The 26,385-nt window shown below is 44.5% G+C and overlaps 1 long non-coding RNA gene across 1 annotated transcript in view; it reads left to right on the forward strand.

Moving 5' to 3' along the window:
* The first annotated feature begins 1,387 nt into the window (after positions 1-1,387).
* Positions 1,388-26,385, forward strand: part of LOC122924467 — a 35,843-nt gene continuing 10,845 nt past the window's right edge. The window contains exons 1-2 of the long non-coding RNA XR_006387402.1: positions 1,388-1,839; positions 1,958-1,968. This is a non-coding gene — a long non-coding RNA (uncharacterized LOC122924467). The remainder of the gene's footprint in view (positions 1,840-1,957; positions 1,969-26,385) is intronic.

Below are 26,385 nucleotides of genomic sequence, written 5' to 3' on the forward strand. Positions count from 1 at the left end.
ACAGGCTGAGCTTAGACCTGACCACTGGTCAGGAGAATCAATCTGTTGATCCATCCCGATAAGCGGCCGCATTCAGGGAAAAATAAAGTTTTAAAGTGAACCTGTCACTGCCCATGTCTGTTTTAGTAACTACTTGCATTCCCCAAGTAATAACAATTCTGGGGCATCTATTCTTACCACTCTGTGTTGTGCCATTCTTCTGCTATTCTTGCTAGAAGTTTATGGATATAGGTACAGATGGGTGTTACCAGCTGGGTGTGTGTCCCTACACAGTCTGACACTATCCAATCAGTGCTGCCAGTGTTAGACTGTGGAGAGACACACCCCCAGCTGGTAACTCCCATCTGTCCGTCAACTTCTAGCAGGAATACCAGAAGAACGGCACAACATAGAATTATAAGCATAGATGCTCCAGGATTGTTATTACATGTGGAATACAAGTAGTTACTAAAACAAATGTCAGGAGAGGTGACCGCTCCTCTTTAAAGCCTCTAGGTGCAACGTGGGTGTTGGTGTTACTCCTGGAGGATCCGTTCTCCTTGCTGCACCATGATTGACAGGGCCAGGCTATGTGAACATCATCACGTCTGGGCCTGACTTCTCCTAAAGTCTCACACTGCTCCACACAGACGCAGTGCAGGGAAGAGGCTCGTCAGTGGTTCTCTCCTGTACTGGGAACTACACGGAGCAGACGCGAGACTTTATGATAAATCAGGGCCAGGCGCAATGACAGGGAGGGGGCATCGGGCGCGGAAGCAGGAAGATCGAAACATCTAGGAGTAACTGCAACGCCCCTGTTGCTCCTAGAGGCTCATTTGCATATATAAAAAAATATTTTTTCACTGAAATGCGGCCACGCATTGGGATGGGAGCAAGACCTAGATCAATTCTGCTGACCAGCGGTCAGGTCTAAGGTCAGCCTGTTGATGCTATGAAACTGGCGACAGAAGCCCTTTAATAAAAATATCTTATTAAAAGAAAAAAAAGAGAACATTGTAAAATATACATGTCATTGACAACATTCTAATAGTCGGCTCTTATGTTTCAGTTATGAAGGTACATCATATGTAGTTATGGGTTATTCATTTACAGTGGTGATGTTTGGTTATCTGGGTTGGGTCGTCTACTGACATAGTAAAGTCATTACCTTATATTATAAACTCCTCGGTACATGTCTTTTGTTTTGTGTGCAGCTATTAGGTTCTATACTGTACTCCTGTCTGGATACAGAAGTGACAGGATGCCCTTGTTTTATGGGTTGCTCGGTAGATCTGCCCTCAGCTATTAGGTTATATACGGTGTCCAGCTTGCCAGCCATATCAGTGAATTAGCAGATAGTGTATCTTGCAGGTGCAGCCTACAGACCGGGGATTACATGTATTTACATTGGTCTACATTACAGAAGGCCATTGAAGAGATCGCCCCAGCTGTGGCAGAACATAGGGGGCGCTATAGTTGATTGCAGCCACTGGAGGGTTCCATGGGTTGGGTATCCTCCGTGTACGGAGGTAATTTGCAGGTGCTCCCCCGTACTGGGGGTCGCTGCTGGGTGCAGGACCCTCTCACAGCGGACCGGAGCAGACAGCGGGGGGCGGGCCCGTCCTGTGTACTCGCTCAACCTCATTGGCTGCTCGCTGTAGGCTGGGACAGGCTCAGCCAATGGCAGGAGGCCGTGAGCCCAGTAATGCAGCAGCAGCCTGGTCTCCTCATCCCTAGGAGTCTATTGTAAGGGAGCAGCACAAAGAGCGCACTGCACTGCTCACTGCATCTCACTGGAGAGCGCCGCATTGTGGAAGATGAGCACCAGCATCAGGTACAAGAGCAAGCTGCTGAAGACAGGTGAGCTGGGGCCCCTGGGTGCGGGGTGGGGGGCCCGTCTGATCGCATCTCTGACCTGTCTGTTTTTTCTCTCCCCTCTCTCTGCCGGATTCCGTGCGGCCTCTCTGGTCCCCCACAGATGAGAAGGAGGTAAGGGCCCCCGTATTGTGCATGCTGATCGCAGACAGGTATACAGTACATGGCATCAGGATGCCTTCTGCAGCCCCAAGCATGGCATCGGAGGAGCTGCCAACCATGTCTGCGCTGCTGCCCCTGGATGATGGCACAGGGAGGGCTTCCCTATCATTACTGATATAGTAGGCAGTGCCAGCCATCTCTGGGGCTAGTGGCCTCCTACAGCCCTGTTCTGTAGGAGTGAGGGGAAGCTGTCATCTGGACGAGGATTTAACCCATTCATCATCTGTTAGGGGAGGGAACAAGACTGGGAGGGATTCAAGCATTCCTAGGATCACTCATCCATGTGTACACAACATGATGGGGGTAATCATAGTGTGTACAGCTATATCTATATACTCACTTATATAGCGCTACTATATTCCGCAGCACTTTACTATCTATTTATCTATAGGTACTTTCACAATTGCGGCAGAGGAATCCGGCAGGCAGTTCCATCGCCGGAACTGGCTGCCGGATCCGTCAAAACATATGCCAACTGATGCCATTTGTAAGACTGATCAGGATCCTGATCCGTCTTACAAATGCATTGAAATGCCAGATCCGTCTTCCCGGTGTCATCCGGAAAAACGGATCCGGCATTTATTTTTTTCACATTTTTTTCGGTCTGCGCCTGCTCAGACCGGAAGGACGGATCTGGCATTGCGGTATTTTGAATGCCTAATACATTCCTATGTAAAAAAAAATGCATTCCGGCAAGTGTGCCGGATTTTTGCCCGGAGATAAAACCGTAGCATGCTGTGGTATTATCTATGTCCTGATCAGTCAAAAAGACTGAACTGAAGACATCCTGATGCATCCTGAACGGATTACTCTCCATTCAGAATGCATGGGGATATGCCTGATCAGTTCTTTTCCGGTATTGAGCCCCTAGGACGGAACTCTATGCCAGAAAAGAATAACGCAAGTGTGAATGTGCCCTAACTATTATCTATCTATCTCTATCCATGCCTACGTATGTTTACACCCCCTTTCATCGGCTTTATGCTGCCCTCTCTGAGTAGTGACGGATATGCTGATCTATTATCTGGTCTCTCATGAGCTAAAAGTAAGACCTCTTTAACTCTTCATGGATGTGTGCTGTGTTCTCCCCAAACTGCACAAGGATCCATTGACTTTATGTGTTTGTTGACTCATCATTGGTTTTCCACTGACTAGGATCAGCGGGGACATGCACTACTTTGGTCCATCATACAGATCAAACACGCGCCTGTCCATAAAAACCACTGACAGAACACAGATGGCATCCCTACTACTGGCCTTTGGTAGGAGAGGCTCTGGGAATCCTTATTCAGCCTAGCTGTGTAATAGGGGTGACACACAGACGACAAAAAAACGGAGCCATAGCAGGATATTTATAAAAACTGGCTTAGGTGCCCATAGCAACCAATCAGATTCCACTGTTCATTTTTCTGAGCTGGAATTTGATTGGTTCAGTCAGTTTTCCTTTACAACAGTTTTGATAAATCTGCCCCATGGACATCTTCACAGATAAAACACTGACTGTCATCATGGATGTCACCACTGACACGGACGTGTGAGAGAAGCCTTAGGCTACGTTCACATCTGCATCGGAGGCTCCGTTCAGGGCCTGGGTCATAGAGTTTGTTGAAAATAGCGGAGAGAAAAGTCCTACATGAAGGACTTTTTTCTCTTGTAAGAAAAAAGATCCCATTGGTATCCTTTAGGCTTCATTCCTGTCAGTTATTTATCGAATCCGGCACTTCTGTTATTTTCATTCTTCTGCTACTAAAATGGAGTAGAAATATCTATCGCTGACGTGAAAGTGCCCTCAGTGGTTGCTGAGAACCAGCGTTCTAATAATCGTCTCATCTTGGGCCTGAGAAGGGTCATGGATATTCATGAGTGCTCAGCCCCCCCCCCCCCCCCACTTGCTTTATGGGAAAATACTGTCAATCATCAGTATGTGGGCGGGGAGAGCAGGAGCTCATGAATAGCCGTGACTCTTCTCAGGTGGCTGTGACTCTTATCCAGACCTGGCCTGCGATGATTCTCAGCAACCACCCGCTCATGAGTGACAGACCGCGGAAATAAGCATGTCCGTCACTACTTTAAATCAACAACAGTAACAAGCAACCAGTAATGTTTGCCTCTATTATATATATATAGTATACAACCTACTATCCTCACTGTGTGCAGTAGACACAGAATATATACACACAGAGTAGAATTCCTTATAGATGCATACCACCCTACAGGGTCCTTGTATACCGCACTGCCATGTACATGAGTCCTAAGGGGAGCTTTATCAAAATGGGTTTAAAGTAGAACTGGCTTAGTTACCCATAGCAACCAATCAGATTCCACCTTTCATTTTCCAAAGGAGCTGTGATAATTGAAAGGTGGAGTCTGATTGGTTGCTATGGGCACCTGAGTCAGTTTTCCATTGCACCAGTTTTGATAAATCTCCCCCTAAGTGTCTTCTTGATGCATGTGCATACCAGATTGGGATGTAGGCTTCTGTATGCCGCTGCTATCTGTATTATTAATATGTCCAGGACCGTCTGTGGATGTCACATCTCAGGAATGTCTCGGATGATGTAAGGATGTAGTGATTGACGTGCAGACAGCAGGGCACTCACACTTGGTGTCCTCTAGTCGGATACAGGTGGCCTGGTGTTGGAATTCTAGTACTAATATAAGGCATGTGTTGAGCAGAAGCTCCAGACCATTTATCATTTGCAGGAATGTGGGCCCTTCAGCTATATCACTCATGAAAAGATTGTGATAGGATCAGGACTGGGTGATAGGCACCAAATCCCCTGTAGCAAAGTCACATTATATTACTTTACCAAGCTGTGTGAGATCTGTGGCTTGTGGTGTGATGCGAGGGTTTCATGGCGTGGTCCCTGAGAAATGGTGCGTTTCCTTCTTCTAATGCATCGCTTCTTATAGTCCAGAAGAAGCACTGTCAAATAGTTCTGCTTCACAGTGCCAGTTTACAGTGCCAGACACTGCCCCATAGTCTGCTTTGTGTGCAGCATCTCTCTGAAGGAACTGGAGACAGCTGATTTCTGTCGCCTTAAGGGCTTGTTCACAGCACCGTATGTCTTTTTCAGTGTTTTTCGGGCTGTTTTTCTCGGATCCGTTTTTCCTTTTTTTTTTTTTTCAGTAGTGTTTCTGGTTCCCTTCTGTTTATCCGTTCCGTTTTTCCGTATGGCATATACAGTATACAGTAATTACATAGAAAAAATTGGGCTGGGCATTACATTTTCAATAGATGGTTCCACAAAAAATGGAACGGAAACGGACGACATACGCAGACCCCTTTGACTTGAATGGAGCCACGGAAGGTGATTTGTGGGCAATAATAGGACATGTTCTATCTTTCAACGGAACAGAAAAACGGAAATACGGAAACGGAATGCATACGGAGTACATTCTGTTTTTTCTGCGGATCCATTGAAATGAATGGTTCCGTATACGGAACGCAAAAAACGTTCTTGTGAACAAGCCCTCAAGGGGTTTTCCATTCTAGATAATGATGGCCGATCCACTTGAGTGGGAGCTGAGCTGCAGTTTTTCTGCTTCTGTCACTGCCCTCTCCCACTTTGGGAGTTCGGGTTCGTGGACCCGAACCTGAACTTTGCAGCAAAAGTTCGGGTTCGAGTTCGGTGTTCGGGCATTTAATGGCAGGGCAGCCAATCAACAAGCTTTTAAGCTGTGGGCACTTAGAAGCCATCACAGCCATGCCGAATAATGGCATGGCTGTGATTGGCTGGTGCATCACGTGACCCAGCCTCTATACAAGCTGGATCATGTGTAGCACTGCCCATCAGCTCTGAGTAGTGCAGGGACAGGAAGCAGGGAGAGTGTTAGGAATCTCATCTGGCTATTTATTCTGTGGGTGACCTATAGTGTTTTTTTTGTGGGTGCAATGCACCATCTTTGCACCCCTGACACAGAAATATAATAATTAATCTGGCTGTTAATTCTGTGAGTGACCTATAGCAATTTTTTTGTGGGTGCAGTGCACCATCTTTGTACCCACAATACAAAAATATAATAGTTATTCTGTCTGTTAGTTAGGTGCACGTCATATACCCATTTATTGTGTGAAGTACACCTGCACTGCATACGTGACAGGGAAAATAATATAGTTAATCCCTCTGTTAGTTCGACCAGTGACATATACCCACTTTTGGTGTGAGATACACCTGCACTGCATATGTGACAGGGAAATTAATATAGTTAATCCGTCTGTTAGATCGGTGGGTGACATATACCCATTTTTGGTATGAGATACACCTGCACTGCATCTGTAACAGGAAAATTAATATAGTTAGTACGTCTGTTAGATCGGTGGGTGACATATACCCATTTATTGTGTGAAGTACACCTGCACTGCATACGTGACAGGGAAAATAATATAGTTAATCTGTCTGTTAGTTCAGTGGGTGACCTCAAAGAATGAGGAGAGCGTTAAATAAGGGACGTGGCCCTGGTCGTGGTGCTGCTGGGGTTGCTGGAGCGCCTGTTGCAGGTAGAGGATGTGGTTGATCTGTGCCAGCTACACTCCCAAATGAAACACCTTCCTCAGGTGCACGTAGGCGACAGAACGTTCTGCGTTATTTTGTAGTCCCAAATACCGGTGTACGAATGGTGAGGCCAGAACAAGTAGACGCGGTAGTAGATTGGGTGGCTGACAGTGCCTCCAGTTCCTTCACATTGTCTCCCACTCAGTCTCCTGCTGAAAGATCAGAGTTGGCACCTGCAGCCCATGGGCATATGTCTTTCACCTCACCCCCTTGCAAATCAGCCAAGCAGTCTGAGCCCCAAGTCATGCAACAGTCTCTTATGCTTTTTGATGACTCTGCTAGCATGGTTTTCCAGGGCCATCCACCTACCCCTGCCTCAGAAGTGGAAGAGATTGAGGGCACTGATGCCCAACCACTTATGTTTCAAGATGAGTACATGGGAGGACCACCGCAGCACGTCTCGGATGATGATGAAACACAGGTGCCAACTGCTGCGGCTTTCTGCAGTGTGCAGACTGGCAAGGAGGGCAGGGGTGAAGACTGGGTGGAAGATGATGTGTAGGATGATGAGGTCCTAGACCCCACATGGAATCAAGGTCATGCGAGTGATGTGTGCAGTTCGGAGGAAGAGGTGGTGGTCACACAGCACCAGCCGCACCGCAAAAGAGGGAACAGGGTGCAAAAACAGAATGGCCGTCCCCTAGCCTGCTACTGCCCACTGCACCCAGGGACTGAGCTCCTTTAGAGGGTAGAGTCCTGACCAAGTTTTCACGTCTAATAGAAGAGGAGATAATCCCAACTAAGACTGGGCTCCCTCTTGCCCTGGGCCCCATAAGCAGTCGCATGGTCTGCCGCTATGTTAGTTACACCCCTGCTGACTCTAATGTATAGAACAGTCTCATTTCCAAATCTGCTGCATGTTAACATAACATTAGAGCAGTTGTCTCCAGTATTAGGCTCTCTAGGTTTTGTGACGCTTGCCAGCATGTCTGACAGCCACAGGTTGGAAAACTGCAACCATGGTAAACCACAGTTTACTTCTAGAAGTTTATATATAGAGAAAAATCAACATTCAAAGAACGATCCAGATGAATATGATAGATTCTGAAAACTCCACTAAATATATCAAACTGGACCTTTTAGTCCACCAGGACCTTTCTCAGTGGTTACATTTCTGGCTAGGATGTACTAGCTTGGGGTATCCTGGATTGTACAATCATATGATCCTGGATACCCCAAGGTAGAACATCCTAGCCTTACAAGTAACCTGTGAGAAAGGTCCTAGTGGACCGAAACGTCCAGTTTGATAGATTCTGAAAATGCCACCAAATATATCATATACAACTGGATCCTTCTTTGGTTGAAGTGAAACCTCTGAACTATAGCAGCAAAAACACCATAAAAACTCTGTGAATCCAGCCTAAAGATGCACCAGATTCATCACAGTGGCTCAGGCCGGATGATAAATTTCGTGCACTTTTGTCTATCTTTATACCACTTATTGGTTGGCTTACTTTGCAACAGAGGTTTGTGACAAATTTTTGGTGCAAACTGGCTCATCTTTAGTCATGCCCTCTTCCTAAGCCACATTCTTTCCTGCTAAACCGTCCAAGGTGCAGAGAATTTTGAGATGCACCAAATTGCTCCAAAAATGTTGCTCCAAATTTTGGCCCAACTTATGCCAAATGTGGGCCGTTTTTTCAGTACAGGCTAGCATAGGCTAACCAAGAACATTTGGTTTGTGAGTCATAAAGATTTGTACTGTAATCAAAAATAGTCTAATGTCTATGGGCCTGGCTACTGCTAAGCACAAGGGTTATTTGGGGGGGAGTTGAATAGAGATATATTTTGATAGATTTTTTTCTATGATACTTCCTGTGGAGAAAATCAGCACCAGGGTACAAACTGATATTCCAAAAAGAAAATGTATTGCATTAGATGAACAGAAATGCTAAGCAGATAAGTCCTTCTCATCTACTTCCTAATTTCACTCTGAACTTGTATGTAAAGTGTCTGGCTGATTTAGGCTTCCTTCACACAAAGTTTTATTTTTCCATTTTTCTTGGATGTTTTTTAAAGTAGTTCTTCACGTTTATTATCGGTAAGGAACATTTGTACAAATGCTCATTCCTGATAAATGACCCGTATGACCACACAGTGTGGTTGTGATGAGGCTCTTCTGTGGTGGAGTGTTGCGTGGGAGTGTGAGCCACAGCGGGCTCTGATTAAACTGATGAAGACCGCACTGATCACTGGGTCTGCATTTTTAATGGCCACACAGCACCCGAAATACTGACGGCAATTAAAAACTGACTAAACGGTGCAATTCTAATCAGTTTCATTGCGGCTCCTATGACCGAGCTGCAATCGACACTTCCGCTTTAAAACTGCAACACAACCACGCTGTATGGGGTCGTCGTGCCCTAAATGTTCAGCTGCTCAGACAACAAATAATGTCGGCAGCAGGCCGTTCTGTGTAAACAGGGAAGTGCTGCCAACAAACTGTGAATCTGTAGGGGGATGAGTGACTATAAATTCTTAAAGTGGATTTATATTGGCAGATTATCAGGAACGAAACGTTCCTGCGAACCCCTGTTACAGAAAATCTGCCCATCTGAAGGTGCAGCAGTTCACCCGGTGAACGAGCAAAACATTGGGTGATCCTCTTTCATTGGGTGATCCTGTCGTTTGTGCAGGCACCTAAATTATGGTTTCTGGGCAGCAGATTGTGCTATCTAAACAGCGATCTGCTGCCCAGAAACAATGCAGGTGTATGAGGATGAGCGATCACAGTAACGATCCTTCATCCTCATACTTGGAGGTGATCGCTGCATGTAGATGCAGTGCTTCACCTCCCCTTAACCAGCAGTTGACTCGTTCCTTCCCGACAATCGGCTTCTCCTCCGCGTGTGTAAGTGCACCTTTCTGTACTCGGCTATCTCATGTGCTCTCATAGAAATGAATGGGGCAGAGGCTCCGTCCACTTTGGAGGGCTCCACAGGTTACGCAGCCCCCGCTCTCTTGATTGGTGGGGGTCCCAGCGGTAGGAACCCCCACCGACCTGTGGATAGGGGATAACTTCCTAACCATTTTAAGCCAGTTTTTCTTTACACCAGTTTTGATAAATCTCCCCCAGGATGTCTTACCACTAAACTTTTCTTCATGGCGCTCTTTTCATTATAGAGAAGGTGTTAGAAGATGCCAACAGCTCCAGCATGCTGTGTTTTTGAAAGGAAGCAAGAAAGACAAAAACACTACCTAATAAACAAAAAGTAGCAAAAAATAACCAAACTTCTGTGTCCTGTGTATCATGTTCCCATAGACCTTCTGCTAACATCTGGAGCTGAGGCTGTTGCAGCAAAAATGCAAAAAAAAAAAAAAAATCCCAAATCCTTTAAAAATGCAACAATTTCATGACACTTTTTACAAGGCCAAAGAATGCCAAGAAAAAGTGTCAGCTTTAGAAATGATACTTACTAGATGCAGTGAAGCTAAGCAGCCTGTGATGGGTGTGGTGCCCCAGACTAGCCCGTGAATGCTCCCCAGCCCTCCTGCTTACATTGGCAGAGTGGGCCGGGATGGAGCTCCATAGATCATTGCACATATGGTGCTGACACATTATGTACGCCGGGAACGTTTTGTATGTAAATAATTGACAAAATGAAAGCGGTTGCGGGATAAACACGGTTTATGTCTGTCTGTTCCACAGCGTTGTTATCATTGGAGGCGTTACACCTTTCATAGTGTTTGATGGGTCAGAGCGGCTGGCCCTGATTATCCAGCCAGTGCTTGCTGTATATCTGGCGGGGCTGCATTACTCAACCACTTGTTTCATTGTAGTATCTGGAGAACAGCCGGGTAACACCTAGACAGCTCTGCTAGGGCACGTAGTGGAGTCAGACATGTTTTTATTATCAGTATTCTAGAGAAAAGGATATCTACCTTATTATAGGTTACCACCTGTCTTCATTCTACATTGTTATACTGTCGTTATGGACAGTGAAAGAAGATTTCTCAACGCTTTTCTAAGAGATGACTATAAATTCTTTGATGCACAGATTTTTCCTTTTCTGGCAACTTCAGGTATTGTGTACACAAAATATATAATCAAATACAGTTCCAATAAGTTTATTTATTTATTACTAAAAATAGCCTTCAAGATCTACAACTCAACCACACCAACGATTCATTGGACTATTGTGCACATGAGGCTGTCGCAAGTCACCTCTGTACAGGCCATAGAAAATGCAATTTGGCCAATTTTATTATTATTATTAAAGCTCCATTCATTCCATGGCGCTGTAGATATGATAAAGGGGTGTACATACATAATGCAGAAAACTGCAATAAGCGTGAACAAGGCGAGTTACAAACTGAAGAAGAGAGGGCCCTGCCCACAAGGGTTTACAATAGGGATCGACCGATATAGATTTTTTAGTACCGATACCAATACCGATAATCTGGGAACTTTCAGGCCGATAGCCGATAATTTATACCGATATTCAGTGAATTTTCATTTTTGAAAAAAAAATAAAAATCCTACACAAATCTGCTAAAAATGAATGTTTATTGTTAACGTGTAGTTTTTTTTTTTTTGTTTTTGTTTTTTTTTACAAACTTTTAGCTCCCTTAGGGACTAAAACCCTTGTCCTATTCACCCTGCTCTATTAGGGTAAATAGGACTTCACACTCTCCCTGCTGCTCTGTGCTTGGTGCACACAGCAGCAGGGAGCCGACTATAGCAGCCAGGGCTTCAGTAGCTTCCTGGCTGCCATGGTAACCGACCGGAGCTTACACTGCTGGGGCTCCAATGGGAACTGCCACTGAGGAGGAGGAGGAGGGGGAGAGGGGATCCTGTGGCCACTGCCACCAATGATTAATACTGGCGGGCGCACTGCGCCACCAATGTCTTTAATACTGGGGTTGGGGGGGGGCGCACTGCGCCACCAATGATTAATACTGGGGGGGGCGTACTGCGCCACCAATGTCTTTAATACTGGGGTTGGGCGGGCGCACTGCGCCACCAATGAAGATAACTCTTTCATTAATTCATATACAGGAGGCGGGAGCTGGTTGCAGAATCACATAGCCGGCTCCCAACCTCTATGAGCGGTAGCTGCGATCCGCGGCAGTTAACAGGGGTTAACTACCGCAGATCGCAGCTACTTGTCATAGAGGTAGGCAGCCGGCTATGTGATTCTGTAGCCAGCTCCCGCCTCCTGTATATGAATTAATGAGAGAGTTATCTTCATTGGTGGCGCAGTTGCCACAGCCCCTCCCCTCCTCTTGTCCTCCCTCCTCTCATTGGCGGCAGCAGCAGCACAGGGGGAGGGAGACACTGCTTCCTTCTCCCCTGTGCTGCTGAGGGAGCACTGATCGCGCTGACAGCAGCGCGATACGTGTTCCCGATTCGTTATTGGAATATCGGCAAAATAGATGCCAATACCGATAACTTTCAAAATCCTGAATATCGGCAAAACGGATATCGGTCAATCCCTAGTTTACAATCTTAGGAGTAAGGCCTCTTGCACACAAATGTTTTTTTTTCCCGTTTGCGTTTTTGCGTTCCGTATACAAACCGTATACGGAACCATTCATTTCAAAGCATTCCGTTTCCGTATTTCCGTTCAAAGATAGAACATGTCCTATTATTGTCTGCATAACGTACAAGGACAGTACTGTTCTATCAGGGGCCAGCTGAATGCACATGCACAATTTTTTCAGCGGTTTTCACATATATATATATATATATATATATATACAGTACAGACCAAAAGTTTGGACACACCTTCTCATTCAAAGAGTTTTCTTTATTGTCATTGACTAGATTCACACTGAAGGCATCAAAACTATGAATTGACACATGTGGAATTATATACATAACAAAAAAGTGTGAAACAACTGAAAATATGTCATATTCTAGGTTCTTCAAAGTAGCCACCTTTTGCTTTGATTACTGCTTTGCACACTCTTGGCATTCTCTTCATGAGCTTTAAGAGGTAGTCATCTGAAATGGTTTTCACTTAACAGGTGTGCCCTGTCAGGTTTAATAAGTGGGATTTCTTGCCTTATAAATGGGGTTGGGACCATCAGTTGCGTTGTGGAGAAGTCAGGTGGATACACAGCTGATAGTCCTACTGAATAGACTGTTAGAATTTGTATTATGGCAAGAAAAAAGCAGCTAAGTAAAGAAAAACAAGTGGCCATCATTACTTTAAGAAATGAAGGTCAGTCAGTCCGAAAAATTGGGAAAACTTTGAAAGTGTCCCCAAGTGCAGTCACAAAAACCATCAAGCGCTACAAAGAAACTGGCTCACATGCGGACCGCCCCAGGAAAGGAAGACCAAGAGTCACCTCTGCTGCGGAGGATAAGTTCATCCGAGTCACCAGCCTCAGAAATCGCAGGTTAACAGCAGCTCAGATTAGAGACCAGGTCAATGCCACACAGAGTTCTAGCAGCAGACACATCTCTAGAACAACTGTTAAGAGGAGACTGTGTGAATCAGGCCTTCATGGTAGAATATCTGCTAGGAAACCACTGCTAAGGACAGGCAACAAGCAGAAGAGACTTGTTTGGGCTAAAGAACACAAGGAATGAAGATTAGACATGTGGAAATCTGTGCTTTGGTCTGATGAGTCCAAATTTGAGATCTTTGGTTCCAACCACCGTGTCTTTGTGCGACGCAGAAAAGGTGAACGGATGGACTCTACATGCCTGGTTCCCACCGTGAAGCATGGAGGAGGAGGTGTGATGGTGTGGGGGGTGCTTTGCTGGTGACACTGTTGGGGATTTATTCAAAATTGAAGGCATACTGAACCAGCATGGCTACCACAGCATCTTGCAGCGGCATGCTATTCCATCCGGTTTGCGTTTAGTTGGACCATCATTTATTTTTCAACAGGACAATGACCCCAAACACACCTCCAGGCTGTGTAAGGGCTATTTGACCATGAAGGAGAGTGATAGGGTGCTGCACCAGATGACCTGGCCTCCACAGTCAACGGACCTGAACCCAATCGAGATGGTTTGGGGGTGGGCTGGACCGCAGAGTGAAGGCAAAAGGGCCAACAAGTGCTAAGCATCTCTGGGAACTCCATCAAGACTGTTGGAAGACAATTTCAGGTGACTACCTCTTGAAGCTCATGAAGAGAATGCCAAGAGTGTGCAAAGCAGTAATCAAATCAAAAGGTGGCTACTTTGAAGAACCTAGAATATGACATATTTTCAGTTGTTTTACACTTTTTTGTTATGTATATAATTCCACATGTGTTAATTCATAGTTTTGATGCCTTCAGTGTGAATCTACAATTTCCATAGTCATGAAAATAAAGAAAACTCTTTGAATGAGAAGGTGTGTCCAAACTTTTGGTCTGTACTGTATATATATATATATATACACTCACCTAAAGAATTATTAGGAACACCATACTAATACGGTGTTGGATCCTCTTTTGCCTTCAGAACTGCCTTAATTCTACTTGGCATTGATTTAACAAGGTGCTGATAGCATTCTTTAGAAATGTTGGCCCATATTGATAGGATAGCATCTTGCAGTTGATGGAGATTTGAGGGATGCACATCCAGGACACAAAGCTCCCGTTCCACCACATCCCAAAGATGCTCTTTTGGGTTGAGATCTGGTGACTGTGGGGGCCATTTTAGTACAGTGAACTCATTGTCATGTTCAAGAAACCAATTTGAAATGATGACATGGTGCATTATCCTGCTGGAAGTAGCCATCAGAGGATGGGTACACGGTGGTCATGAAGGGATGGACATGGTCAGAAACAATGCTCAGGTAGCCTGTGGCATTTAAACGATGGCCAATTGGCACTAAGGGGCCTAAAGTGTGCCCAGAAAACATCCCCCACACCATTACACCACCACCACCAGCCTGCACTGTGGTAACAAGGCATGATGGATACATGTTCTCATTCTGTTTACGCCAAATTCGGGCTCTACCATTTGAATGTCTCAACAGAAATCGAGACTCATCAGACCAGGCAACATTTTTCCAGTCTTCAACAGTCCAATTTTGGTGAGCTCGTGCAAATTGTAGCCTCTTTTTCCTATTTGTAGTGGAGATGAGTGGTACCCGGTGGGGTCTTCTGCTGTTGTAGCCCATCCGCCTCAAGGTTGTGCGTGTTGTGGCTTCACATATGCTTTGCTGCATACCTCGGTTGTAACGAGTGGTTATTTCAGTCAACGTTGCTCTTCTATCAGCTTGAATCAGTCGGCACATTCTCCTCTGACCTCTAGCATCAACAAGGCATTTTCGCCCACAGGACTGCCGCATACTGGATGTTTTTCCCTTTTCACACCATTCTTTGTGAACCCTAGAAATGGTTGTGCGTGAAAATCCCAGTAACTGAGCAGATTGTGAAATACTCAGACCGGCCCGTCTGGCACCAACAACCATGACACGCTCAAAATTGCTTAAATCACCTTTCTTTCCCATTCTGACATTCAGTTTGGAGTTCAGGAGATTGTCTTGACCAGGACCACAACCCTACATGCATTGAAGCAACTGCCATGTAATTGGTTGACTAGATAATCGCATTAATGAGAAATAGAACAGGTGTTCCTAATAATTCTTTAGGTGAGTGTATATATATCAATATAATTTCTTTTTTACCAGAGTTTCTGTTTATTTTAAATTTGTAGCATTTCACTCATGAATTTTGTCTGCTGTTTTGGTAGTCCTATAGAGAATGCTGTGGCAAAAACAACCATACCCAGAGCATGCTGAAAAAAAATGTCGCAAACGCTAAAAACACTACAAAAAAGCCAAGAACAAAAGACTTTTCAGTAAATGGATGGCTGCCGAATTTTTGACAAAACAATAAAATGCCATGAAAAACGCAATACATGAATGAATCTAGCCTTGATAGACCTGTCTGAGATCCCTGAAACTAATGACACTGTCCAAGCGCTACTATAATAATGATGATGAAGCATGGTGTCAAATGTAACACGTTTCTGGGTTTGTGCGGAGGTGATGTCAGATATGATAACTGTAGTATGCTATTCCAGAGCAACCTGCCTAGCAGCAAAATATCCCTTGAAGTTGTCTTCAGGGTGTGATAAGTTTTTGCCTTGTCATAGGTTTCCAGTGCAGATGTTCGCACAATCCTGTAACCTTATTATTGCACTTTTGACAGTTGCTAGAGGGCTGCTGCGCCCCAAGTACTGACATGTCGGATGCATTTAGTAAAGTAATACCAATAGCATATTACTCCTTGTTTAGAGTAGGTTCACACCTACAGGTTGCCCACAAACTGTAAGGCTGGTTTCACACGGGCGTTGCGGAAAAATGTGCGGGTGCGTTGCGGAAACACCCGCGATTTTTCCGCGCGAGTGCAAAACATTGTCATGCGTTTTGCACTCGCGTGAGAAAAATCGCGCATGTTTGGTACCCAAACCCGAACTTCTTCAAAGAAGTTCGGGCTTGGGATTGATGTTCTGAAGATTCTATTATTTTCCCTTATAACATGGTTATAAGGGAAAATAATAGCATTCTGAATACAGAATGCTTAGTATAATAGCGCTGGAAGGGTTAAAAAAAACAAAAAACGTTAACTCACCTTATCCCCATGATCGTGTAGTTCCCGGTCGGTCTCTTCTTTAACTGTGGGCTTGGGCTGAATGACCTTTGGTGATGTCAGATCACATGCTCCAATCACATGGTCCATCACCATGGTGATGGAGCATGTGATCTGACATCACCACAGGTCCTTTAGTCACAGCTAAAGAAGAGACCGACCGGGAACTAGGCGATCATGGGGATAAGGTGAGTTAACTTTTTTATTTTTTTTAACCCTCCCAGCACTATTATACTATGCATTCTGTAGTCAGAATGCTATTATTTTCCCTTATAACCATGTTATAAGGGAAAATAATACAGTGAATAGACTGTCACCTAGAACCCATGCGTGAAAATCGCACCGCATCCGCACTTGCTTGCGGATGCTTGCGATTTTCACGCAACCCCATTCATTTCTATGGGACCTGCGTTACGTGAAAAACGCAGAATATAGAACATGCTGCGATTTTCACGCAACGCATAAGTGTTGCGTGAAAATCACCGCTCATGTGAACAGCCCCATAGAAATGAATGGGTCAGGATTCAGTGCGGGTGCAATGCGTTCAACTCACGCATCGCACCCGCACGGAAATCTCGCCCGTGTGAAAGGGGCCTAATAGGATTCTGCGCGCTTTCTGGCATGAGTGCCGTTTTTTTGCTGGACAAAAACCATTGCATTTTGCCGGAAAGCAGCCAGAACATTCTCTGCCGGAACAGTCTGCAGGAGTTCACCGAATCTGGCCTGCTGTTCACCGCCTGACCCCATTGACTATTGTGGGATCTGGTGGGGATCCAGACGCTTTCTGCTATGAGCACTGGATTTTGGCTGGACAAAAACCATTGCATGCAACAGTTTTTGTCCACCCGAAAGCCAACATTTTGCCAGGAAGCAGTAGGATCCCATTATAGATAATGGGATCTGGCGGTGAACAGCAGGATCTACCGAAACAGCCTGCTGGGTCAGTTGAATGGAGGTGTGAACCCATCCTAATACTACAGTTTATTATCTGCACCATGATCGATCATTTAGCTTGATAATTAAAGTTCCTGAGTTCCTTAGGCTAGGTCTACAGGACGACATTTGTCGCACTGATGTCGCACGACAATTTTTATATTGATAGTCTATGGTGTCGCACTGCGACATGCTGCAACTACGACACGAGAGTCGCAAAAAATCTATTTGAGATGGATTATTCTGCGACTGTCGCATCGCAGTCACATTATGTTGCATGTTGCATTGCGACACCATAGACTATCATTATAAAAATTGTTGCGCGACAGGTGCGACAAAATGTAGCGTGACAAATGTTGCAGTGTAGTAGTGCCCTATCTGTCGTGCAACTATCTGTCGTGCAACTTATTGTCGCACGACACATGTCGTCGTGTAGACCTAGCTCTAAAGATTGTCCTCCCATGGCTCATACGGTAGTTACCCCACAATAAGCTGATCACAGGATTTTTGCTGCAGGGCAGCCAAATAATGACCTTTTACACATGGGAGCCACAATGGAAATAAATGAACTTTTATTATTATCAGGGCCACTATCTGAAATTTTTGAACCCTGTACATTGAGATTATTCATGGCCCTGGTCACCCCCTACTGAGGAAGCTCCTTCAGTTAAGGCAATGACTTGCGAGAAGAGCGGCTGGCCTGATTACTTAGACACCTGTACTACGCTGTCCTGCGGACAGTGATGGCCAGTTCGCATGCGAACATATGCGGGCTGCCATCTTTTTTCACAAGTCCGGCGAGGCACAGGTAAGTCCTTACCTGCGACTGTGCGCGAGCCGGTCTGAAAACAAGTGCGGTAAGCGGGAGCAGGCAGTTCCGAGAACAGCCACCGGGGGCCTTCATCGGGCTGTTCTCAGAACTGCCTGCTCCCGCTGACCGCATTTGTTTTCAGACCGGCTTGCGGCACAGGTAAGGGCTTACCTGTGCCTCGCCGGACTTGTGAAAAAAGATGGCAGCCCGCATATATTCACGGGTGAAGTATGCGAACTGGCCATCACTGCCTGCGGACCACCCTGCTCCTTTATCATGTCCTAGTGCTGTGGGATGTAATGGGGACCATCCAGTTTCATTTACGGAAAATGAGCGTGCCCCATTTTTACAAATTAAGAGTTGTTTCCAGATCTTACTGTAAGGTCCGACATATTCTAATAGAGATTTTTAAGACTACTTATAAAAACAATTTTTTGTAGTATTATTTACTGGTTTAATTTTAGTGTGAGCTTGAAATATTTAAAGGGGTTGTCCCATGAAAAATATTCAACCTGTTTCAAACCAGAATCTAGATATGAATACTTTTATATTTGGATAGTATAGCCACTAAGGTATTCAGTGTGGCAACACCTGCCGTTTGATCTTTTCCTTATATCTCTGCGCACGTCACTGAGTTGGTTTCACAAGCTTAGTTCCATTTCTCTATTGCCATCAGCAGTATCTACTATTAGTAGCTGTGACGGTTACAGGGAGAGAGCTGTAGCAGAAAGGACATGCCTCCTGAGAAATGTCATGCTTCCTCCCTGAGAAAGGACACCCCCTTGAGCTGCCAATAAAATAATCTATCGGAGCAATTGGAGCAATGAGTGGGGAGATCTCTGGATCCATGTGAGGTACAGGGCTGGATCTTGCTTTGTTAGGCCGAATGCACACGGCCGTAGAACATGGACGTGAGCGGTTTGTGGTATCCCGGCCTGGCATCCTGCTGACAGCAGGAGCGCACGGCGTCATTGGTTGCTATGACACTGTGCGCTTCATGCCGCCGCTGCACTACAGTAATACACTCGTATAGATCATACCAGTGTATTACTGTAGTTCAGCGGTGGCATGAAGCGCACAGTGTCATAGCAACCAATGACGCCGTGCGCTCCTGCTGTCAGCAGGATGCCAGGCCGTGTTACCACAAACCACTCATGGCCGTGTGCATTCGGCCTTAGAAAGAGGTTGTCATGATGTCTGATTGTTATTTTTAATAATGAGATAACCCCCCTTAATGATGTAGACCATGTCCCGTGCACACTTCGATGCATGGTTATATAGTATTCACATAAACATAGTAAACCCTTCTGCTTGTACCCAGATGCTTTGCATTCTGTACATGGGTGAAGTAAATTCTGTGTTATGTTGGTATGATAACAATGTAGGCAGCATGGGGGCCAGTGTGGGAGGGAGAGCATACGTGAGGTGACGGAAAGTGCTTGACTCCAGTCTGGGCTTATGTTTATACACGGAGGTCTGGTCTTTGTAGAGTTTCGCTTGGTTTCTATAGTTACATATTCTTAATTCTTGGGCCTCAGCTATCATGCAGGTGAAAGCTTGATGGTTGAGATAGTTTCATTTAAGCTTGGCGGCGGCTACTGGCATTGACACTCAGTAAGGTTCCATGTGTCTGTGGGTAAAGTGTCACTTTGGTAAAATTGCCTGTGGAATACAGTATTGGGGACGTTTATCAAACTGGTGTAAAGTAGGACTACCTTAGTTGCCCATAGCAACCTATCAGAGTCCACCTTTAATTTTCCAATGGAGCTGTCAAAAATGAAAGGTGGAATCTGATTGGTTGCTATGGGCAATGACGCCAGTTCTGCTTTACACTAGTTTTATAAATGACCCCGTATATTTCTAAAGTCAGCGATGTATGTAGATATTATATTAAAGTCAACTAGCATGAATATTTTTCTTAAAAAGTACAGGAGGACGGGCAGCAAAACGGACTGGGGCTCGAGCACACATGCAATATTAAAGTCACATGAATTCTGTCTGTAAAAAACCTGATGTGCCCCCCATTCAGCTTCAATCTTTATTGTTTTGTTTTTTCCACTTCAGTTTTCATATGTGTGAAAAAATGTGAAAAATAACACATGGCATCTTTCATTAACCATCAGTGAGAAACGGAAAGTTCTTCCTTGGTCTTCAGTTTTTTATCATTGACTCACTGACTGGAATGGGCAAGCCCTGCATGAAAAATGCAACATACGCTATGTCTTGCATTTCTTTCCGTTTTTTCACACAAGCTCATTTGTTTCTATGGAGTCCTTCTCCTGTGTAAAAAGCAAAGAATAGAACCTGCTGCATTTTTTCACAGAGAGCAATATTGGTGAGAATAAAACCCCACGTGCATAACCCCAATAATGGGGGAGATTTATCAAAACTGCTGTAAAAGAAATCTGGCTTAGTCGCCCATAGCAACCAATCAGATTCCAGCTTTCATTTTTCTGAGATCCTTCTGAGATACAGTAAACAGATATAAACTATGACGACTAAGGCTACTTTCACATTTGCGTTTTTGCTGAATCCGTCAGGGGTTCAGCAAAAAAGCATCCGGTATATAATACAACTGTCTGCATCCGTTCAGAACAGAACCGGTTGTATTACCTCCCAAATGAACAAGACGGATCTGGCACTATATCTATTGTAAGTCAATGGGCGCCGATCAGTTTTTGTTTTTTTTGTGTCTGAAAAAATTGATCCGGCACCATTGACTTACATTGTGTTTCATGTCGGATGCGTCTTGAGCAGTATCCCATGACGCACTCAAAAAACGCTGCTTGTGACGTTTTTTGTGTGTGTCATGGTAACGAAACGGAACAAAGTTCATTCTGGCGTTCCATTCACTTCAGTTTTGTCCCCATTCACAATAAATGGGGACAAAACTGAAGAGTTTTCCTCCGGTTTTGAGATCCTATGACAGATCTCAATACCTGAAAGGAAAACGCAGATGAGAAAGTAGCCTAAAACAGACTAGACGTAAGGCTGGATCCATCAGAAGAACGGGAACAAAAATAAAACAGATCCTGTAAACAAATATTTTATTGGCAGTAGTAAATGTTTGGCACAAAATAATCGTATTTCTGTTTTATTGTTAATGCTATTTGAGGTACATTACTTTTTTGCCATGACAGCATGCAGTAGCTGGAAGGTGACAACACAGTGTAAAGGTGCATTCACACGACCATATGTATTTTGAGGTCCGCAAAAAATACGGATGCCACCTATATGATGTCCGTGTGGCATCAGTTTTTTTTGGGGGGGGGGAATCCATTGTAACAATGCCTATGCTTGTCCGATAAATGGACAAGAATAGGACATGTTCTATCTTTTTTCTGTGGTTACGGACCAGACATACGAATAAGATGAATGGATCCGCATCCTATACGCAAAAAATGGGAATCGGATGCGGACCAGAACTGCGGTCGTGTGAATGTACCATAAGGCCTCATGCACACGACCGTTGTTGTGTCCCGTGTCCGTTGTTCCATTTTCCGTGATTTTATGCGGTACCATTGACTTTCAATGGGTCCATGGAAAACTAGGCAAATGCACCGTTTGTCATCCGCGTCCGTGATCTGTGTTTCCAGTCTGTGAAAAAAATAGGACCTGTCCTATTTTTTTCACGGACAAAGGTTCGCGGACCCATTAAAGTCAATGGGTCCGTGAAAAAACACGGAGGCACACAAGATTGTCATCTGCGTCCGTTTTTTTCCTATCATTTGCATGTCAAACTTGACTTAGATTTTTTTTTTACTTTCCTTCATGTCTGGAGATCCTCCAAAAATAAAGGAAGACACACGGAAACAAAAACGGACACTGATAACGGAACCCCTTTTTGTGGACCGCAAAAAAATACTGTAGTGTGCATGAGGCCTAAGTTCTGTGTTTTCCTAGTGTTTGCTCCGTCTGTTGTCAGCACCACTATTCGGTGTAAATCAAGGTTATCCTTTGAATCACTAGACCTGGATGGGTTACGGTAATAAACAATGGTTTTACAGCCTGGCAAAAATAATCTGCAGCCCATCCATTCATGTTGGTATAACCAGAACGTCTGCACTTATGCCCACCCTTATCATGAACTGCTGCTTTTGATATTGTACACAGCCTCTCCTCTGTACAGGTTTGAATTACAGTGAACTCTTGTCATTTTAATGGAATTTGTGACGTTATGTGACTTTTTTAGAGAACGTAGGATTTCCTGGCATTCTTTCCCCAGTATATAGATATATAGTAATCGGCTTTCTAAGTTGTCACCCCTTAAGAATGCACTACATAGACTTCCTTAACATCATTCATTCTCAGATGTGCTCATGGGATGAGTGCAAAAGGCAAAACACGCCTCACTTCAAGGAAAGTCATTATTGTACCTCCACTAGTGCCGTGCATAAATAAGGCCTCAAATTGCGGTCCGCATTGCATAGGCACCTCTCGTGGGGTAGGCGCATGGGGATTGCAGACCGATTCACCTGAATGGGTCCGTGAGCTCTCCGTTCCGCAAAAAAATAGAGCATGTTCTATCTTTTTGCGGTGCGGAGGCACGGAACAGAACCCCAGAAAGCACTCCGTAGTGTTCCGTTCCGTGCTTCCGTTCCACATCTCCGGATTTGCGGACCCATTGAAATGAACGGGTTCGCAACCATGATGCGGAATGACAATGGAACGGTGCCTGTGTATTGCGGATCCGCAAATGCGGTCCGCAATACAGGGGACACCAACGGTCGTGTGAACGAGCCCTAAGACCTAGTTCACACTTCAGTGATTCAAAACCAAGTGCAGGTTGAAAGCTTAGAACTGGTACAAATCTTTCCTTTGGCCTCATGCACTTGAATGTATTTACTTTCCGTGTCCATTCTGTTTTTTTGCGGACCGTATACAGAACCATTCATTTCAACGGGTCCGCCAAAAAATACGAAGTTACTCCGTGTGCATTCCGTTTCCGCATGTCCGTTCCACCAAAAATTAGAACATGTCCTATTATTGTCCGCATTACGGACAAGGATAGGACTGTTCTATTAGGGGACAGCTGTTCCATTCCGAATTGCGGACCCATTAATTTCTATGGTGCTGCCCGGACACGGAAATTGCGGACCCGCACTTCCGGGTCCGAAATTCCGTTCCCGAAAAAAATAGAACATGTCCTATTCTTGTCCGCAATTGCGGACAAGAATAGGCATATTCTATTAGTGCCGGCAATGTGCGGTCCGCAAAATGCAGAACGCACATTGCCGCTGTCCGTGTTTTGCGGATCCGTAGATCAGCAAAACACGTTACGGACGTCTGAATGGAGCCTAAGGGATGCATAAAGGGTTTCATTACCAGTAAAACTTTCTCCAGCATCGGACTGGCCCACCAGAGTACCAGAGGATCCTCCCGCTGATACCATAGTAAGCTCAGAGGTCAAGAAGAAAGGACACTTTTGGAGCTGCCTTTGTAGACAGTAACTTGCCGCTACTGTCTATTTCCTTAATTCAAAACCTATTAAACTTTATTGATGATATGTGGGTTGGGCCCCGAGAGTAATCACCTCTGGTGGACCCAAGGAACCCCAGTCCCTCCCTCACTTTCGCTAATGACTTGATATCTTCAGAATAGAAGCTGTCTCCATGTTACTTCTTGTTATTTGCTGCAATTTGAAAATCCATAGCAACAACTATAACTATAGAGGTAAGCTAAGAAACATTTCATGGTGGCAGGGTTCTTGAAGGGAACCAGTTTTTTTTAGGGCAGGGCTCAGGGAGAAGTGTTCTCCAGGTGGTTCCCCTCTGGTTTCTTCCCACCCAGTTTAACTGGATTGACAGATTTCTCATCCTATATGCAAATACGGAGAAAGCTGTGTCAATCTAGCCGGGCCTGATGGGGAGAAACCTGCACACGACCATATGGCTTTTTCAGTATTTTGCAGTGCGCAAAAAACGGATCCGCAAAAAATATGGATGACGTCCATGTGCATTCGTTTTTTTGCGGAACAGAACAGCTGGCCCCTGATAGAACAGTACTATCCTTGTCCGTTATGCGGACACTAATAGGACATGTTCTATCTTTGAACGGAAATACGGAAACAAAAGGCATACGGAGTACCTTTTTTGCTGATTCAATGAAATGAAGAGGCTAACTCGTTTTGATGCTTCCTGTGGTTAGGACTGCATAAATCTTCTGACAGGTTCCCTTTAAGGGGGTTTTCAGCAGTTTTAGATAGCAGGCATATTTTGACTGGCGTAGTGTATTGTTTTTGGCAGGGAGCTGGAAAAATTGTCTCCCGGAGAAAAAATAGATATGAGCTGGAAAAGCTGTTGAGTAGAAGAACTAGGTGGATGTTCATACACTGCATACCAAAATACTGTGAATTATTTATCATCGGTGTGTTTGATAAAAATATATAAGTAAAAAAGAAAGTAAAAATATTAAAATTAAACTATGGCTAGTAACATCTCCATGGAGAAATGGATGCCCTTCTTCCACGTACCAGTAACGTCCATTTTAGATGTGAGTTGTAAAAGGCGTCATCCGTGATTTCCAGGAGACACCGTTACTATCCCAGATCTAGGCATTCGCCTCAGTTCCAGGCTTTCTCTCCATGTCTTATGGATTATGGGATCCCCACATCCAGCTGCATCTCTTCCTATGGTATGAACGCACACCCAGTAATTAGCGGGACCACATTACTACTGCCGTTATTCTTTGAAGCCGGCCACTTGTATACAGTGTTATTTATTTGGGAAGTCATTGTTCCTTTGGAAATGAGGTGTGGGTGTGCAGCCATCTCATCATACTGCCAAGGGGAAGGAAGTAAGCTTTCAGCTCTGCAGGTTCTGCATTCCTCTTGCCGCCACTCGGGGAATGTATGTCTGCCGTCAGAGGAATCTCTGTAGATGTTATGTGCTTTGGGTTGCAAAGCATTTGCTTTGTATGAAGAGGTAGAAATTAAATTAAATCTTACACCCAAATAATCATGAACTCGCCTCAGTAATGGTACATCAGTAGTTCAACTTTATCCTGCTCATCTTGAACAGGATTTCCATTGTGCAAACATTCACAAATTCAGATAGGTGTAGCATGTTAGGGGTCTTTGCAGTTACAGCGTGCTAACCTTCAGCAAGAGAAATGAGTAGAGAATTCCCGCTAGTGAAGAGGGTTTAGCACGGGGTCCTGCTTTATTGTTTAGACTGAATAACCTGTTAAATGAGTTGTTGAGGTTACTTCAGTCGTGGGAATTCCTAAGAAGCTTATTTGTTTTTTGTTGCTTTTGCACAATAAAATGTATTTTATGACAAAGAATTGCTTATTTATTATTATTTGCTAGCTTTCTTTTATTAAACCCATTAGGCTAGGCCGCCTCCTTTTTACAGCAGAGTAGTCTAGGAGTTGTATGGGTCTCCTGTGCAGCGGAGATTGGGGATTTAGCTCTCACATGAGATCTTGGCAGTTTTAGATGCCACAATCAATAGTAACCACGGCATTTAAGCGGTTTAGAGGGAGGGGGCTGCCTTTGTCTCCCATTGGAGCCCCACTAATAAAGGTCCCAGGCCTGTCGGCAGTATATCAATATCAGGCTGTGCCTTTCTGTTGCAGCCTGCAGGTGCCTATAAGTATGGCACTGACAGTATAATACTTTACACTGCAGGGTATTATATAAACAATCAAAAGATCACTTGTTAGGCTACTTTCACTTTGAGAGCCCTCAGGGTCTCAATACCAGAAAAAAACGCTTCAGTTTTGTCCCCATTCATTGTCAATGGGGACAAAACAAAACTGAACAGAACGGAGTGCTCCAAAATGCATTCCGTTCTATTCTCATACTGGAGAGCAAACCACAGCATGCTGCTGTTTGCTTTCCGTCCTGGGATGCGGAGCAAGACGGATGCGACGTGACCCACAATGTAAGTCAGTGGGGATGGATCCGTTTTCTCTGACACAATAGAAAACTGATCCGTCCCCCATTGACTTTCAATGGAGTTCATGACGGGTCCGTCTTGGCAATGTTACAGATAACCGTTCATAACGGATGCAGATGGTTGTATTATCAGTAACGGGAGAGTTTTTGCTGGATCCAGCAAAAATGCTGGTGTGAAAGTAGACTAACAGTCCTCTTGTGGACCAAGGAAATCATTTAAAAAAGTTACTTTTTTTTTAATTAAAAAAATATCCAAGTTGAAAAATATAGCTATTTACAGCTTTAGTTAAAGGGGTTTGGTGGCATATCAATAGAATATGTTACCAATGCTAGATAGGTGCAGGTCCCAGTAAAAGAGAGCTCTACATTCACTTTTGTGGGAGTTCGAAAAATACCAGGGCAAGCGTGCTTAGCTATATCCGAAACTCCCATACAAGTAAATGCACCGCCACCTTTCCATTTACCTCTACGAGCGTAGGTTTCTGGGCAGATTTCTCAAATCCCCACCAAAAACAGCAATACTGACAGTGAGTTTTTACATTACATATACATTTTGCAGTGTTCATGTTTTTGCCATAACATAACTTTAGTCTCTGGGTTACAATTACAACAATTCCAAATACATT

This window comes from Bufo gargarizans, chromosome 1 (genome assembly GCF_014858855.1).
Source record: "Bufo gargarizans isolate SCDJY-AF-19 chromosome 1, ASM1485885v1, whole genome shotgun sequence".
Lineage (NCBI taxonomy): Eukaryota > Metazoa > Chordata > Amphibia > Anura > Bufonidae > Bufo > Bufo gargarizans.